Below are 15,816 nucleotides of genomic sequence, written 5' to 3'. Positions count from 1 at the left end.
CAAAGTAAACAATATTAGGCAGTAATAGTGTCAAAACTGCGTGTAATGCAAATAGTAGTGAAATATGATGCTTCTCAATTAAGTTAGTGGCAAACTCAGAAGGCAGCGCAAGAGAAAACTGGAGGAAAGAAATCAGAGAACAAGTAGGGGCATATAGTTGTAAAATCACAGTACAACTGTGGATTTTATTAGGAAGGAGGAGAGCGTAGCATATACTTTACTCACTTTACAGCATTTATAAGTCCATAAGGCATTAATTTACCAAGTGGAGATATGTACAATCATGTTCCAATACTGAATCTCTCTGAAGACCTTCAGAGCTTCAGTGAACTAGGTCTTTCATGCACAGATTGTGTACACCGAATTTCAGCAGGTAATGATTGTTTATGGACTTCAGTCACAAATGGTGCGGGTATAAGTTTCTCAACAATACCTTCCACACATACATACAATATCATCATCAGAAACTATCTGCGCAACACAATGTTTAAAATCTCTTTTCCAGGTTCACTGTCTCTTGCTCTGATACGCCAGATCCACTGGCACAGAGGGATAAAACCCTGACTGCAACCCAAGTGACCCAATTTTTATTAGTTGTTCTGGACCTTGTTAGAGTAGCATGGCTTTACCCCCTCCTCCCAACGAAGTGGATGTCCATGATGCTTGGTAGTTCTCTTGGAAGAATCTCTGGTGAATACCAGTTACAAGTGTTGGCTTAGAGAGAGGCAGGGCAGTCTTGAGGGCGTTACATCACCTGTGGAAGACACATCTTCAACCCTTCGGTGATAACCAATGCATGATGAACCCTGGATGTACTGGGCATGTGCAGTGGTATGAAGAACTAAAACAAAATAACACCTACCCTTATGAATGGTGACACCAATTTCCACCATTTCTTGAAATTTGTTTTGATACAAGTATTTCTATTGATATAAAGCTTCCGTTATCTGATAAGTGATTCTGTAATTAAACAAGAACTATGACAGCATGGTTCCTCACAATCACCTTTCATTTTTTTTAATAACTCCTTTAATCTGGACAGATCTTTCTGACAAGCTGTGACACTGCCAGCCCAACTACCTGGAATTTTGTAAATAATTCTGTCTCATTTGTGAATATTGATATGATTTATACAGAACTGTATGTTATGTACTGAGCTTCAAGAATGTAACCACAGCATACCCGGCTGGAACACAGAAGATTAACTTACAAAACTTCAAGAAAATAAGTTGAAATTAAGTGCTTTATGATTGTGTTGTGCTATAAAAGTTAGTTTCACTGCAGCAAAAAGACAGGATGTCTAGAGCTAGAAGTTTTTTATATTGTCTGGGGGAGAAGTAGTTACTAGGTTTAAAATGTAAAAAGTGTTTTATTGCTTTATGGCTTCCTAGCAGCTGCACATCTGAGAGATCTATATTTTTACACAGAGATATCAAAATTCTGTTAAGCTTCTGTTTAGCCTGGGAACAGGTGACAAAGAGAATGTCATCCAAGCTAACCCAGCAGTAATGTTTGATATTAATTTAAGAACTCTCAGAGAGAGAGAGAGAATGTGCATTTTGCATTTTGTCTTGGACCTAGCAAGAATATCCACTCATCATCATCATCTGCATTTGCCTGTCTGCAAGTAAGATTCAGGGCATAGTATCTCTTTTAGATATAGTTAGGAATATAATAAATATTAGCTTAGATATTTTCTGTATTTATTTGAGACTGTCCTGCAACGTGGTTTTAAAATATTTCCTGTGATTTTGAACTCTGAAGTAACTGTTTGTTTTCTGAGCATCGTCTTGTTCTTTTATTATTTATTATTAAATGTATTTAAACCTATCTTTGTGGCTGATATTTGTGAGACATATTTAAGCTCAGAGTACTTGCATATGTATTTGGTGACAATGTACAGGCCATTCTTAAATAGCCTGGTGCTTGGTCAAAACTACTCTGGATAACAATAACATTACACAGTAGGATTGGACACCCTTCTTAAGGGCCTTATACTAACTGATGAGTAGGGGTTGGTGGCAGTGATAACTACCTTATAGTCTGGGCAGAAGGGGGCATAGCCAGTAAAACCTGTGCCAGCCTTCCCCTGGAATGTCTGTGCTTGTATATAAATCAAATATCAAAGAGTGTGTGTGTGTCAGCTACTTGGGCAGGGACATGAAGCACTAGTTGGACAGAGAGTGTGCTGGAGGTCTTGGCTTACCCCTCAGCTGAGAACTTAACCCTTTAGCTGTGCCAGTAGGGAGTCTTATTGGGGATCTGGAGGAAGAGGGAGAAACCAACCCCAGACTGACTGATCTCTGTGTGCTCTTAAGGGAAATTGCCCTTCACTGTGTGTGTACTTGTCATCCTCCCAATCTGCACATCCATCATTGTTACCAGTGGTGAGGATTGAAGTTCCTTGATTACTGGACCTGTGCAGGGGCATCACATATTAATTGGTTAGCAGTGGTGGGATATCCACATCACACATTAATTGATTGGCAGTGAGATAGCAACATCACATATTAATTGGCTTGTAGTGGTGCAAATATTGAATTCCTGTAGCCGTTGTACAGTAGTCAATGAAGGTGTTTATACTCTCAGCCAGACAGTGAACATTCAGAGTTCATACCACAATTTTTTTGTTAGCTTAGTTAGTTAGGGAGAGCAAGCAAGCATATCAGCAGATGTGTAATGCAAGCTGACAAGGAGCCAGTTGGCTGAGATGTGCCAGGCTAAAGGACTGGTGCATGCCAACCTGACTAAAACAGACATGATTGCAGCCTTCGACATGGTCAATCACCAGCTATTGCTCCACACCCTTGAAACCCTACACCTCGATAACTCAGCCCTAAGTTGGTTTAATGCTTACCTTTCTGGTAGGCAACAAGCAGTCCAGTGGCAAAACAAGCTATCTCACCTGCTACCTAACACCATAAAAGTTCCCCAAGGCTCTATATTTGTTCCCCTTCTTTTCTCCGTATTCATAAATGATCTCCACTTAGTCATCCCCAAGGCCACCTGCATTCAATATGCAGACGACTCTACCCTGATCTGCTCTGATGTTTCTCTCCATAAGCTCCAAGTAGTCACCCAACACTGCTTTGCTGCAGTTGAAAAATGGTTCACCGAACGGAAACTCATCCTAAATCCAACAAAAACTAAGTTACTACTATTTTTCCCCACCTTAGCTACTCCTATAGGGCAACACCCTCCACATTCTAACAATAGGACCTTCTACGTTCAATCCATTAATGGCACCCATCATTGAGCCTGTCTCCAACACCAAACTACTAGGTGTTACTATTGACCACAAGCTTAAATTTGATATACACATTAGTCAAACCATAAAGACAGTAAACAAGAAACTCGGTTCTATGTACAGAATTAAGAACTTTCTAACTCCTAATACCAAACTAACCATTGCACGTACACACCTTCTCTCCACCCTATTGTATGCCTCTCCGGTACTTTCTTTCCTCAATAAAAGAGAGGTTAATAAACTCTCTGTTGCCTATAACCATATTGCCAAATTTGTAACAGGAGCACCTTATCGTACTCACCACTGCCTTAACCTAAGGAAACTTGACTGGTTAGAACTGCCTAATCTTCTCAAACTTAACCAACTCACTGAAGCATTTAAAATAATTAAGGAACCAGATAAAACCCCTCACTGAATAAACTTCTGACTCCCTACTCCAATCTCAATTGCCTTCGATCTTCAAATAGTGTCCTGGTACTAACCGCTAAATCTAATAATTCGGGTGGTGATGCTCTTTATGCCAGTTCCATAGGAAAGCTCTGGAATTCCCTTCCTAATAACCTAAGACTTATTACCTCACCTAGCCAATTCAAAACTAATCTTAAAGAATTCTTTAAGTCACATTGGCTATGCCCATGTGCTAATCCAGACTAATCCTAAAAGTCGCATACCACCCACATACTATTAACTAAGGGCTTCTCTCTCTTCTCTTCATTCAAGCTTCCTACAATTGTATCTCCTCTGATCTCCTAGCCTTTATCTCTGCTCGTTTATATGATTCTAGTTCCTCTTGGCCTGCCTTTACCTCATAAGGACTAGGGTCTATTTGTTGGATAAAGTTTCATCCTTCTCCTCTGAGCTTATAATCTTAATCTCTATGTTGCCTAACGTATCCATACTACTGTTACTTAAATATCATGTGAAAGTGAATTTATTTGTATGTAAATTTAAGTGTTCTTTTATTATGTTATTGTGAATTTATCTGTATGTAATTTTATGTGTTGTTTTTTATTGTGGAGCTTTTCTCCCCGGGCCTCTGCTGAAAATGGACATGTATCCAGTTGGACTAACCCGGTCAACAAATGTAAAATAAATAAATAAATAAAGCTTTACACACAGCTGCATCACAGAATAGCAACCAGACGGACAAATCAGACTGGCCTTGGAGATGTACAACTCTCAGAAAATGGACAGTTCAACCTTTCCACAGAGGACTTAAAAATCCATCTGGAGTTAAAGAGACTTGAGCTGGAGGCCAAGCATTTGGAAACAGAAGCAGCAGAGACTGAGACGTCTAGAGGATGAGGAAAATGAGAAACTGTGACATCTTAAAGCCAAGGAAAATGAGAAACTGCAATGGCTGGAGGCTGAGGACAAGAAGTGGCAGAGGCAACATGAAAAGGAGATGCTCACTCTTCGTCAGAGTCATGGAGGTAATGGGGAATGGAGTAACCGAACCCCAGAAGCAATGAAGGTCTGTAAATTTCTTCCACAATCTATAGAGGGGGATAATTCTGATAGTTTCATTCATATGTTTGAAAGAGTATGTAAATAGTATAAAGTTGACCAAGGGCTCTGGGTACAGTTCCTGACCCCCTTACTCCACAGTAAAGCTGTAACTGCAATTTCTAAATTGTCTGATACTGATTGCTTAAATTATAATACAGTCAAAATGAGATTGCTACAATGTTTTACGTTAACATCTGAAGCTTATAGGAAAAAGTTTCTTGAGCATAGATGCAAGCCAAATGAAAGTGTGTGTGGATATATTGCTGAACTAAGCACTTATTTTCATAGGTAGGTGACTGGATGTCAGGTCACCACATTTGAAGGGCTGGCAGACCTTTTGGTGAGGGAACAAGCCCTTAGCATTTTGCCTGAGGACATGAGAATCTGGTTAGCTGATAGACAATGCAATACTACAGATGAGTTGGGGAAGACGGGAGACCTATACCTAGCAAGCAGGGAATCACTGCACAGGAAAGGGACACCCAGTGCTGCTCATGGGTTTAAGGGACCCCATGGTGGGCAGCCCAGACTGCCCCAACACAGTCCGCCAGTAGCAGGAGAAGCCACTAGTCCAGGTACACACCAAGAACAAAGGGTTAAATGTTTTAAATGCAACCAGTGGGGCCATGTAGCATATAGATGTCCATGAAGGCAAGGTGGGGAACAAAAGGTGGGAGAGACAGTAAGTGGGAATGACAAAATGCCAACCGTAGGTTGTCTCGATACAACAAGGGTACCAAACTACCACAAGAGGTTAGATCTTATTTTAGTGAATGGGAAAGAGGCCATGGCTAAGAAAGAGACAGCCTCTGACCTAACCATTGTGAAGCCTGCAATGGTTACAGAAGAGCACTACTTGCTTAGGCAGTCTACTCCAGTCAGAGCTTTAGGAGGGACCCCGTTCCAAATACCTTTGTCTAGGGTTCGCCTTGACTGGGAGGGTGGAAAAAGTAGCCAGCAAGTAGGTGTGTTTGAGGATATCCCTGCAGATGTCCTGACAGGGAAAGAGTTTGATAATGCAGTACCGAGTGTGCATGCAGTTACATGCATTCAGACTTGGAGACAAGCATGTGGTCTGGTAGCCTGGGGGAGACCCAGACACACCGCACACTTGCAGCCAGGACTGGTGAGGTGGTTACTTCAGGGAGGGAGCTACCCTGTAGCAGTGAGACTGAAGGTGAGCCACAGCTGCTCGTGGGTACTGATGTTCCCTCGGACAGAGTGACTGCAAGGACAGAGGTGAGTAGTAGAATCCAGGCCGACAGTGAGGCACCATTGTTAGAGGATACCAAACTTCCAGTGGAAGGGGAGCTGGGAAGGGTTACAAAGAGAGAGTTGAGACAGGCTCAGCTCTCAGACTCTACATTACCAGGCCTGAGAGAGGTAGCTAGTGAAGCACCTGATTTTCAAGGGAAGGGGGGAAATCTGTATACTGGGACAAAGGGTTACCTGTATAAAGAGTGGACCCCTGAGGGAGGACTTGAGGGTGACAGAATACAGCAGTTGGTAGTGCCCAGAGCCTACCATCTGGCACTTCTAGCCATAGCCCATGATATTCCCCTCTGCAGGTCATATGGGTACAAAACATACAAAGATGTATTGTAGGATCATGGGAGGTTACTATGCTAATGGTCCTTACAAGCCTAGCAAAAAGTTTATCCCCAAAAAGAAAAGAAACCTCAGCCAGCACCTGTTGCCCCTGTCAGTGAGGGACAAAGGTGGAACTCCTGGGACAAATTTGTGGTTTCCCATCCACTCATCAAAGTTGTGCTTGAAGGGGGTCAGTGAGATACTCTGTTTGACATGTATGGGAAGTCTATTCCAGAGACAGGTTAGCCTCTGGGAGACAAACCTGTCTCTCCAGCAGGTTTTGTTGATGTCACATATTAGATTTAGGCCTATCGAGTGGGTAATGTGCAAGGAGTTACACTTACGGATATGAAGCATCTCTAGTAGGGCATGGTCCGATATTGCCTTGTAGGTGAGATATAGGTCACCTATGAGCAATCTGTATGATACCAAGTAGAGTGATCGTGATTTCAGTCTGTCTGCATAGGGAAGGTGTTGCAGGCCATGGATTCTCTTTGTGAGATATTTCTGTGGCCTTTCCAGTTGGTGCAGGTGTTTGGAGAGATACATACCAAATGGGGCATTATACTTAATTATAGGTCTAATGAGGGAGGAGTACAGAGAGATAACCTTTTTTTCTAGATGCAATCCCTTTACTTAAGAGATGAACCAAGTAAAAGCCTTTTCTGATCACTGCCGCTACATTACGGTCGAATGTGAAGTTGTCAACCTGAGCACCAGGGTCTCTCACCACAGGTTGAGTGCTTAGGAAGTTGCCGTTGATGTGGTAATCAGCAGGGACCATGTTTTTGCCAAATGGTATGATAATACATTTTTTGCATTTAACTTAAGGCCATACCTTTGGCAACAGTTATTTGTAGCTGTGAGACCCTCTTCCAGTATGTTAACATCATTTGGGGAGTTAATGACAGCACCCAACTTACAGTCATTCACAAACTTGGTCAGCCACAGGCCCTTTGTCTTTGCCTGGACCTCTGAGAAGTAGATGCCAAACAGTAGGGGTCCCAGGACAGATCCCTAGGAACACCACCAGTGACAAGTCTGCTGTCGGAGGTGGTGGCACCTATTTCGACCTTGTGGGTCTTAACGGTGAGCCAGGTGGCCACCCACCTGATGAGACAGGGATTCACGCCAAGTTGTGTTAGCTTTTCAATGATGCCCAAGTGGGGGATTGGGCCTTGGCCAAGTTAAGGTAAGCTGTGTGTACTGACTTTCCCTCATACAGGGACTTGGTGAAAGTCTCAAAGTAAACCAGGTTCAATAAGCAAGATCTGCCCCTGATGAATCTGTATTGGGTGGGATCAAGTACTTGGAGATTGCCTATGCCCTTGTTGATGAGATCCATAATAATATACTCCATGGCTTTACAAATCACACTTGTCAAGCTAATGGGGCAATAGTTTCCTGAGTCAGTACTGGCACCACCTTTGCGCAAGGGGGTGACAATGGCTGTTCTCCACTCTGCCAGAATGAAGCCTGTAATTAGGGTGTGGTTAAACAGAGTGCTCAAAGGTGAAGCTAGTTCTTGCTGGAGATGGTGCAGAATACAGCCTGGAATACTATCAGGTCCCATGGAAGCTGTGTTCTTTGCCTTGGATAGGGTCTTTAACACTTGATCTATGGAGAAGTGAGGTGTGGGAAAAGTATCGGGGATGTCGACTGGGCCTTTAGGGGGTGAAGTTTGTGCTGAACCTATCAGGTAGCAGGTTGGCAAAGTCAACAGGATCAGTGTAAGTGCTACCATTAAGTACTAATTCAGAACAAGCCTGGACTTTGCCATGGAGGTTCCTAACGTGACTGAATAAGGACTTGTTTCTCTTTGTTTCGTAGGCTAATTTTGTCTCATAACTGGCTTTGGAGGTTTCACTAGTGATCTAATTTGCTTGTTGAGGTGGAGGAGGGAGTTTTTCAGATTTGGAATTTGTTCCTTTTTACCCATGGACAACAGTTTCTTCCTTTTGTTATAAAGCCTGTTGATAGAGGATGTCCACCAGACAGGTTTGTTTCCTTGAGGTGCAGGTTTTAGTTCTCTTGGGTATGGCTGAGTCCATGCAGTTGTACAGGTGCTTGTATACTGCACTGGCATACTGTTCAGCATAGTTGTCTGCATCCTCTGAGGCGGGGTGGTGGTGTGAAGCTGATGATGCCCTCCCTTAGGAGGTTGTAGTCAGCTTTTGAGAAGTTTTTTAGCTTGGTCACGGCTGGGGAGGGGTTGAGTGGGATAGAAACTTTGAATGAGACAGACCGATGATCCGATCTCACCAGGGAAAAACACACTATGGGAGTGGTGCAGCGGTAGCCCATGTTGCTGAGAACCCAAGTCCAGTATGTTATCTCCCCTTGTGGGAGAGGAGACCAGCTGGTCTAGTCCATTAGAAATGATGAAGTCGAGGAATCGTTGGGAGAGTGCATTAGTGCAGGAATAGTTCACCCAGTCTATGGTGTGGTAGTTGAAGGATCAGGGTGTTAGGGGGCACCTTGATGGAGTCAAGTAGGTCCAGGTAGAAGAAGTGGGTGTCCTGTGTCATGGAGGGGGGTCTATAGCTGGCTATAACATGGATGGGTGTCTTGCCAACTATCAGTTGTAACTAGAGTAATTCCAGTAAGTCATGCTGGTAAACCAGTCTGGAGGTGTGCCTGTCCTTAATGAAGACAGAGACTCTACCACCCTTAGTTTTTCTGACCTCATTTTGGGGTCGGAAAGTGTGGAAAGAGGCATAGCCTGGTAAGGCAGGGGTGCTGCAGGGTGCTGTCCACAGCCCTGAACCAAGTTTCCATAACTGCACAGACATCGACATCTTCCAGTGTGAGGAGAGCCTCCATTGAGTGCATTTTCAGATTAAGGCTCCCAACATTAAGCAGCATGACCATCAAAATCTGCTTTTTGACAGATCTTTTATGTTGGAAGATTTGTCTTTGGGATATAGCCTAAAAAAGGCACAATGGGGGAGGCAAGAGCCTTGGCCAACCCCCGGGGTGAAAGGTGGAGGCAATCTCTGGCAAAGCATAGAGGCCTGTCAACCATGTCATCCCAGGCACACAGATATTGGATACCCTTGGAAAGACACCACAAACTAAGCCAACTGTTGAAGTCAATTATTTTTTGTTGGTATTGTGGTATCATTCCTGGTGAGGGTAGGATGCTGCTTAGGGCTAGGGTCATACCTGCCTGGAATACATGCACTGAGAACTCAATCATGTCTCTCTTCATACAGTCCAGGGAGGTACGTCTGAAGTCATTCACACCACCACGGACAATCAAAGAGCCATACTTGTACCGGTCGTGGACAGACTAAAGTGCATGCAGAACTTTTATTGGCCTGGGATTTCCAGAGATGTAACAGGGTACTGCAGAACCTGTGAGCAGTGCCAAAAGGTAGACAAGGCAGGAGAAAAGGTGGAAGCACCTTTGATGCCTTTGGTTATGATTAAGGAGCATTTCAGATGGTAGCTATGGATATTGTGGGGCCTCAAGTTCTACAGGGAAAAAAGATATCCTAGTGGCAGTAGATGATGCTGCCAGGTATCCTGAGGCAGTGGCTCTGTCCTCCATTGAGGCAGAAAAGGTAGCAAATACTTTGTTAGAGATTTTCAGCAGGGTAGGTTTTCCAAAGGAAATACTGACCGTCAGAGGTGCCAATTTCATGTCAGACCTGCTGGCTTGTCTGTGGAAGAACTGTGGGGTGAAGCACCTAAAGACCACTCCCTACCATCCCCAGACTAATGGTCTTGTTGAGAGGTTAAACTCTACACTCAAGTCCATGCTACTGGCATTTGCAGACCAGTTTAAGAGGGAGTGGGACAAATATTTGCCTCGTGTTTGTTTACCTGGAGGTTTCCCAGGAATCCACAGGTTTTTCACACTTTGAGTTTCTGTATGGGCATAGGGTGATGGGACCTTTACATCTGATTTGAGAAGAGTGGGAAGGTGAGTGTGAATCCCACAAGGAGTCTGTTGTGGCATATGTCCTAAACCTCAGGACAAGGCCAAGGAAACTCATGGGCTTGGCCCAGGAGAACCTGGCAGAAGCCCAACAGCAGAAAAAGGTCTAGAATGACAGGAATGCTCAAGCTAGACAGTATGCTGTAGGGCAGCAGGCAAGGGTTCTCATTCCTGTCAGACACAACAAGATGCAGGCAACTTGGAAGGGACCCTACAAGGTGGTAAGGAAGGTCAGTGATGTTAACTACATTGTAGAAACTCTAGGCAGGAGCACAAACTGTACCATGTTAACATGATGAAACCATACCATGATAGGGAGGCCCTTGTGTTGAGTATTTGTAATGGATGGCAGGTGGAGTCTGAGGGAGATCTGGTGACTGATATCCTAAGTGAGGATCGGACTGACACCTCAGTGGAAGGGGTAGCAATGTCCCAGCAGCTATCCTCTACCCAGGTTCGAGAAATCTGATATGGTTACAGGAGTTTGGGGGCATGTTCACTGGGAAACCATGGTGCATCCACCTGGTGCAGACCATGTGGATACAGGACCCCAAAGGCCTATTAAGCAGGCCCCTTATAGGTTCATAAGTAGGTACTAGGCTATCTGCCCGAAGGCATTTACAAGCCTAGCCGGAATGTGCTGGCTTTCACCACCCCCTTAGATTAGGTCCATGTGCCTCTGTCCAAAAGAGCCATTGAAGTGATCCCTGGGGTAAACTTTCTGTTTCCAATCCATTCATCAAGGTTCCTCTTGAAGAGGGTTAGCGAGAAGCTCTCCCTAATGTAGATTGGAATCTTGTTACAGAGCATGAGAAGTCTCTAGGACAGGAATCTATCCCTCCAGCATGTCCTATTTATTGTTGTAGTGAGGTTTAGATCCCTGGAACGATTGGCTCGAGGGGATATGGTTTTCTTTAGGTGGAGCATGTCCATCAATTCTGGGTTGGACATGGCCTTGTATGTCAGGCAGAGATCACCTCTGAGTAGGCAGTATGCAACCAAGTACAGCTGGAGTTTCTTCAGTCGAGCTGCATAGGGCATCTGCTTGAGGCCAGTGATCCTCTTGGTGAGGTACTTCTGTGGTCTTTCCAGTTGTTGCAGGTGTCTTGTAAGGTATATCCCAAATGGGGCATTGTACTCTATGATGGGTCTGATGAGTGATGCCTAGAGGGGCCCAATGACCTCTTTCGATCTGGATGAAACCCTTTTGTGATTAGGTGGGCCACATAGAAGGATTTTCTAACCACTTTGGCAATGTGATTATCAAAGGAGAGATTACTATCTACTTGGGTCCCCAGATCCCTTATTACATCTTCCGTATTTAGGGGGTTACCACCTATGTGATAGTTTGTGGGTACTTTGTTTTTTCCAACGCGGATGACTCTACACTTTATGGCATTTAGCTTGAGGCCATGGTTTTGACACCAGGTATCTGTCTCAGTGAGACCCTTTTGGAGAATGTCCGTCAGCCAGAGAGTCAAATATAGCCCCTAGTTTTCAGTCATCTGTGAACTTGGTCAGCCATAGTCCTCTTGTGCTTGTCTGTACCTCTGAGAAATATATGCCGAACAGGAGGGGTCCTAGGACTGAGCCATGGGGAACGCCACTTGTAACCGGATTAGAGTCAGACCTGCCTCCCGCAACTCTTACCATGTGGGTTCTGTCCATGAGCAAGTTGGCAACCCATCTCGTGACGTAGGGGTTTATGTTCAGGCTGGTGAGCTTGTCTAGAATACCTGAGTGAGGAATGGTGCTGAAGGCCTTTGCGAGGTCTAGGTAGGCTGTGTGGACCATCTTTCCCTCGTCTATAGCCTTGGTAACTGTCTCCAAGAAGTCCACCAGGTTTAGGAGGCATGATCAGCCCTTAAAGTTGAACTGGGGAGGGTCCAGTGTTTGGAGGTTCCCAATGTCTCTGTTAATGAGATCTATGATGATGCGCTCCATAGCTTTGCAGACCAAGCTAGTCAGGCCTATAGGGTGATAGTTCCCGGGGTCCTTTGTGGCTCCACCTTTGTGGAGGAATAACTGTTGCTGTGCACCACTCTGTGGGCACATAGCCTGTGGAGAGGCAGAGTTTATACAGTGTGTTTAGGTGAGGGGTTAGTTCATCTTTGAGCTCATGTAGGACACAGCCTGGGACACCGTCCGGTCCCATTGATGCTGTGTTTTTGGTTTTGGATAGGGCTGTTTTAACCTGAGTGTCTGTGATTTCAGGGGCACTACATTCTTCTGGTATAGTTATGGGCCCTTTTGGGGGTGAGAGGGGGGTGAAGTTTGCACTGAACTTGTCTGCCAGGATGTTGGCTATATCGGTTGGTTCAGTGTATTTTGTACCATTCTGCACCAACTCCGAGCAGATCTGAGCATTTCCACTTAGATTCTTGACATAGCTAAAGAATGCCTTGTAGTTATCTTTGGAGTCCTTGGCAATTTTTCTTTCAAAGCTCGCCTTGGAGGATTTTATGAGGGTTCGTAGTTTCTTGCTGATACTGATCAGGGATGTCTTCCCTTCTTGGGATTTTACTCTTTTCTGTACTAGTTTCCTCTTTCTATTGTCTAGCTTGTTTATGGCAGGGGCCCAACAGACTGGTTTCCTTTTCTTGGAGGAGTGAGTCTTGGTTTTGTTTGGGATAGCACAATCCATGCATTCTTGTAGGTGCCCGTAGAGTGCATTAGTAAAGGATTTTGCAGCTTGGACAGCATTATCCTTTTGCTTGGGGGCTTTGAAACTTCCCAACTCGGTCTTAAGTAACGTGAAGTTTGCATTTGAAACATTTTTCATGGTGGTTTCTTTGACCGGTGCTGGTGGCGGAATGTGGATATCCAGAGTGATTAGTTTATGGTCAGATCTAACCAAAGATGGGTTGACATCTGGTGTGGAACACCGGTCGCCCATGTTGGTGATGACCAGGTCCAATATGTTGTCACCTCTGGTGGGGGTGCTGACCAGTTGATCCAGGGCGTTTGAGTTTATAAATTCTAGGAAATGTTGGACAAGGGAGTTTGTACTTGAGTAGTTCTCCCAGTTAATGTTTGGGTAATTGAAATCTCCCAATATCAAAGTGTTTGGTAGGACCTTTTATGTTTCCCAGTGTTTCCAGGAATGCGGACTGGGGGTCCTGGGACATGGTGGGTGATCTGTAGCAAGCTATAATTTGAACAGCAGTTTTTCCCATTAGTTGCACATGGATGATCTCTGAAGCATCGTGCTGTGCCACTAACCTGGAGGTGTGGGTATCCTTGATGAATATGAATACTCCCCCGCCTTTTGTATTTCTGTCTGGGTTTTGTGGCCAAAATGTATGGTATGAGTTGTAGCCTGGTAGTGCTGGGGTGCTCTCTGGAGCATTAAACCAGGTTTCTGTTACTGCACATATATTGATTTTCTCTATACTGAGAAGTGCCTTGAGTGCATGCATTGTGAGGTTTAGATTTCTGGCATTGAGTAGCATTACCCTCAGTTTTTTGTTACTTGTGCTATTTACGGCGGTGGGTTTGTCTTTTGAGCCTTGCCTAAAAAAGGCACTATGGGGGTGGCAAGAGCCTTGGCCAGTATTCGAAAGCCTAAGGGTGACAGGTGCAAGCCATCTCTAGCGAAGCAGCGTGGCTTGTCAAGCATGTCATCCCAGGCTGACAGACACTGGATCCCCTTTGAATGACACCAGAAACTTAACCAATTCTTGAAATCGATCATTTTTTCTCTATACAGTGGTATCATTCTTGGTGAGGGCAGGATGCTACTCAGGGTCAGGGTCATACCGGCCTGGGCTACATGATCAGAGAGCTCTTCCATGTCTCTCTTCATGTAGTCCAGGGAGGTACGGCTCAGGTCATTCACACCAACATGGACAATGACAGAGTCATATTTGTACTTGTTCTGGAGTGACCTGAGTGCTTGTGTTATGTGGAGGATCCTGGCACCCGACAGGCAGCTAACAGTAACCTCCTTGTTCAGCCTAGTGAGTGGGACATCAGTGTGCCTGACTATAGCGTCACCTATTACTAGTGTGTTGGGTACGTTATTTTGCCTTAAGGGCTGTGATTGCATGGCACACTGATTTTGTGAAGTATGTGTTTCATGGTTTGTGTTGGGAGGTGGAGGTTGCTTGGATGTCTACTTTGAGGTCTCTGTTGCAGATTTTTATTTAGAGCCTCCAAGTATGTTTTCGTGTATTTAGCCACTGTTTTTTGCCAGTGCTGGTTTCATAGGTCTATGTGAGACTGGTGGTGTAATTCCCCCTGAAAACTCAAGCTGCCTGATCCAGTCTTGGGTTCAAAGAGCTTAGCCTCCAGTTTGGCTGTATAAATGCATCTCTCACATGTATTAGTGTTTGGTGGAAGGAGGAGAGGGTTGCCGGTGTACATGAGGCAATTGTAACATTGCCTCAAAATGCCCAGATTAACCAGTTTGAAAGGAGAGTACACCTGAAACTGCCCTTTGGACATGCCTGGACAGGTACAGTGAACTGTTTTACCGATTGGCTGGTAAGGTCGAATAGTGAGCCTTGTCCTTCTCTACAGTATGCTAAGGTTTATTAATGCTTGCTATGAGTTTTGAGAAAGTGCCTGGGATGAGAAGTGAATGGTTTGAGTGCTCAAGTTGAAAGTTTGTCTAGTACCAAAGAAAAACTAAAGAGTAGACTTTGTGGAGCCGGGAATAGTTATATCCTAGCTAACCGGCGTTGCCTGGCACGCAAATGCGGGTTTTATAGCAGGGAAATGATAGAAATTAGTCCAAAATGGCCAATAAACTACTAATTTCTGGGCTGAAACCACTCCTCCAGGGGTGGGCGGTTGGCATAATGGTTAAGGTGTTTACCTTACACACATAAGGTTCAGGGTTTGAGTCTTACATGGGGTAATTGGCTAGGCTGAAAATGGCCCACAAGGGCAGTTAGCTTAGTACTAATCTATGAATCTATGAATCTATGACAGATAGGCTGCTCAAAGCTCCCTCTCTCACAATGTACAGAGAAACTTCCGTCTATCCAAGTACGGTATGGGCAAACACAGAAACTTGTAACACAGCACTGAATTCAACACTAACCTGAAAACTGGACTATACTAGCTTAGAAAGGTGGGAAAACAAGTATATATATATTTTTTTTTTCAGAAAATAAAGCAGATACAATAAAAAAACACTTTAAATGCACAGAAATGGCTGAGTGTGTAGCCTACAACAGTTAAACAGGTAATCTAAACACAAAACCGACGTTGTTAAAGTGCAGGCAGTAAAATAAGTACAAGTAGCTGAAACAAGCTTTTTAAATAACAGAAACTCTAGAAAATTGGCGTTTTAGGCAGAATTAGCTAAAGGCAGCAAGAAAATGCAGAAAAATTATACTTAATCACTCCATAGTCTCTCTTTTGTCTCTCTGCTGCTGTAGAACTCTGCAGGGCACCAAGCAGGAGCTTGCTGAGCTGTATACTAGCCCAAAAACCTCACAAATGCGGGATTTATAGCAGGGAAATGAAAGAGAAATTAGCCCAAAATGGTCACTAAACTACTAATTTCTGGGCTGAAACC

The 15,816-nt window shown here is 44.3% G+C and overlaps 1 protein-coding gene across 1 annotated transcript in view; it reads right to left on the bottom strand.

The window, feature by feature from the left end:
- The window catches only part of PEX14 (peroxisomal biogenesis factor 14), a 2,179,090-nt gene that overhangs the window by 2,099,083 nt on the left and 64,191 nt on the right, over nt 1-15,816 (bottom strand). The window lies entirely within an intron of this gene.

The sequence above is a fragment of the Protopterus annectens genome, chromosome 2.part1, assembly GCF_019279795.1.
Source record: "Protopterus annectens isolate FY-2018-M chromosome 2.part1, PAN1.0, whole genome shotgun sequence".
Lineage (NCBI taxonomy): Eukaryota > Metazoa > Chordata > Ceratodontiformes > Protopteridae > Protopterus > Protopterus annectens.
The sequence above is the reverse complement of the archived record's forward strand: the minus strand, read 5'-3'. Positions and strand labels throughout refer to the sequence as shown.